Source organism: Limulus polyphemus, unplaced genomic scaffold, assembly GCF_000517525.1.
Source record: "Limulus polyphemus unplaced genomic scaffold, Limulus_polyphemus-2.1.2 Scaffold9124, whole genome shotgun sequence".
In the NCBI taxonomy this organism is placed as follows: Eukaryota; Metazoa; Arthropoda; class Merostomata; order Xiphosura; family Limulidae; genus Limulus; species Limulus polyphemus.
The window spans coordinates 8,743-12,182 of record NW_013674734.1 but is presented as its reverse complement, the minus strand read 5'-3'; the positions used below and the strand labels follow the sequence as shown (position 1 = coordinate 12,182).

Below are 3,440 nucleotides of genomic sequence, written 5' to 3'. Positions count from 1 at the left end.
ACACCTTCTCTATAAGGTTGGTTAATAAAGAAAAGAAAAAAAAAACATCCGCCTAACACGCGGAAGTTCCCAGGTTCAAATCGTGGCAGGCACAAAATTTCATTTTATGTCATGAAAGATGTCAACATTATTTAATACCCTTGATTGAAGTTTCGTTTCTTTCACGTAATTCCATACGTTCGACTCACAATTTACAACTCCAAGCAAACCTGATTTGAGTCTCGTAGAAAATAACATTATTATTCTTTTGTGTTTTTCATGATTTTAATTTTCTTTGAGGTTTTGACCAATTTTGACACATACATAAAGAGACTATGCTAAACGTTCATAAATTTTATATATTGGAAAAAAAACTACACGCGAAAGTCATTAACTGAACAAGAAATAAGAGAGACAAAAACACGTGCTAGACAGCTGAACGCGCTAACCCCTAAAAAAATAATTTCTTTGTGCCTGCCAGGGCTTGAACCTGGGACCTTCCGCGTGTTAGGCGGATGTGATAGCCACTACACCACAAGCACGTTTTTTCTATATTTGTCTAATTCTCATAATTTCATAATCTATACAAATGTAACTTTTGAAACTTTCAACTTATGTAATGTATTTGAAAGCCTTATAGTAGTGTAAAAAAAAAACTTTGCCTATCAAGGATAGATCTTGGTATATGTTTGTTGTACAACAAATACAACAGTCATTACTCGTTCAGCCTTTTTACAACTTAAGGATTAGCTATCATTATTGTAAGCTTAGGAGTTAATGCTTAGTGACTAGGTCTGTAAGTATAACACAAGAATATCGACTTACCTCAATTTAAAAATACCAATTCCAATAAAATCCCTGTACGTTTTACTGCAACCTAAGATACAAGTGTCTGATGCATCTTTCTCCACTGCTCGTCAAGTTTTAATTATGAAAAAGAAATCGGGTCGAAAGAACAATATAACAATATATTTCCATTGTTCAAAAATACAAAAAGTAATTTTCAAAAGAACATCTCACCATATTCCAGCATTATCATTACAGCTTACGACATATACCTCTTGAATTCTTCACTTGTATTTACTAGCTTTGGACTTTACGTTTATTTAGCCAACAATGAAAACATATATATATAAGAGATATAGCTTCAAAACTATTATATCAATTACATTAAATGTCAATAGGCGATCAAGATCAGCACTATAAAACAATATTCAACTTAATATAAATTCAAAACTCTATTTACCCCCCCCCCCCCGAGTACATTCAGAGCAGCACAGCTCATTTTAACACAGAACCATGGTTACTTCCAGAGACTAAATAATAATATGCAATTCAGAGGGAAAAAAGGCTATAAAGTATTCATTAGACATGATTGCTCGAGGTTTCTAAACCCACAATGGAAACAACAAGGATCAAAAACAACTTAGGAGGACAAGAAAGAAAAATGAAGGCAAGATACATTTTATCAAACTTCAGTAAAATGTTCGGGTAGTGTTAATTTTCTGAAATATTCAAGTTTGGACAAAGTGTACAGTCAAATAAATACAATGACGGTGACTTACGATGTCACAAATTTGTTTTAACCAACACACTTTTTAAAAATAAGTGAGTAATTTGACGGTTAATAATATAATAAAACTTTAATTATGTTTTTTTTTTTAGTGACGGGAAAAGCCAAATAACTACGACTTCATATTTTTCATCATTGAAGAGAAAACTCATGGTGTTTTTACAGTGTTTTTTTTAAATGGCGGTATTTATGTACAGGACAAGGTTTCCAAATCAAAACTTAGCATTTAGTACGTGTACAATTAAATGAAAAGCGTTTATCATTGATTCTAGATGTTGCCGTTTATCAGTGATCGGTATTATTTATAAAAGGTAGTGTGATTTGCTTTTCAAAATCTGCTTTCAGCCTTTCCTTCTATGCCATCAATCATGCATAGGCCAAAATATCTAAAAGTAACAATAAATAACACACAATTTTGTTTCGTATGTTTGTTCTCAGTGATTTCCGTCCGTGAAAGTTTTTGGTGAATGAAATGTTGTACCACTACTGTAATTGTTTTAGTTTCTTTCACAAGTAATTGGAAGAGTAACAATTTGTTTTTGTATCGGAACACAAACAATACTTTAAAAGGCAAAAAAAGCAACTTATGAAAGTAATTAAAATGGTATTAATACATTTTGCTAATTATAAACATAGTTAATAATAATACAAGTTGCTCATTATCAACAGATTATCTTTAAATATTTTTAGCCGCACCATAACGTTTCATAGAATGGCTCTGAGTTTTTTTGTTTTTTTTTCCAAGTACAAACGTTTAGCTCATAGCTCTGTAATCTAATGACCGATTTGAGATCTAATTACAGTTTTGGACTCAGGAGATCAAACTTTTTCGATCGATATATTTTGACCACTCTCAAGGTCTTACAGATTAATTTACTATAACCCCGCCTAAATGAATTTCAATTTGAGGGTAGGCTGGTAAAGATCCTGATTTGTATTAAATCGAACCGGGTATACGCGCGCCCCACACTTGGTATTACCGGCGCACAAAAATATAGCTAATATATATATATGGCATGGACAGGGGGTTAGGGCGCTCAACTCGCAAGCTGAGAGTCACAGGTTCGAATCCCCATCCCACCAAACATATTCGCCTTTTCAGCCGTGGGGGCGTTATAATGTAACGATCAATCCCACTATTCGTTGGTAAAAGAGTAGCCGAAGATTTAGCGGTGGGTGGTGACAACTAGGTGCCTTCCATCTAGTCTTACACTGCGCAGACATCCCTCGTGTAGCTTTGCGCGAAATTGAAAAAGCAAAAAACAATATAGATTAATTTACTGTAATCCTTCCTAAAACAAATTTTAAGTGCCACGGCTATTGAGGATTCCATCTTGTTCACTATGGAACACAGCAAATTATATCTTTTCTAATAATATAAAGAGTCAATGCATAACTATCGAGAGTTTTACATTTCAAGCCATTTCATTGAGTTTGCCTGCTTTTAAGAGCTTCATTATAAAATAGTAAACTTCAAAGTTTGACCTTACAACTAAAGCCAGATCCATGCTGTTCTAAACTATTTTATAAGGCTAAACTGAACCTTTCATTACTTTACAAGAGTTGGCCCGGCATGGCCAGCTGGTTAGGGCGATCGACTCGTAATCTGCGGGTCGTGGGTTCGAATCTCCGTCACACCAAATATGATCGCCCTTTCAGCCGTGGGAGCGTTATAACGTGACGGTCAATCCCACTATTCGTTGATAAAAAAGAAGCCCAAGAGTTAGCGGTGGGTGGTGATGACTAGCTGCCTTCCCACTGCTAAATTAGGGACGGCTAGCGCAGCTCGTGTAGCTTTGCGCGAATTTCATAACAAACAAACACTACTTTACAAGAAACTTAGAAAAATATAGTCGAATGTATAAAGAAGTGAAAATTTTGAATTAGC

General features: G+C 34.6%; 1 non-coding gene across 1 annotated transcript; it reads right to left on the bottom strand.

Annotated features, from left to right (window-relative positions):
• Positions 1-448: 448 nt before the first annotated feature.
• On the bottom strand, positions 449-521 carry Trnav-aac. Its single transcript has one exon. It is a non-coding gene; the product is annotated as a tRNA-Val (tRNA).
• Between the last annotated feature and the right edge of the window lie 2,919 nt (positions 522-3,440).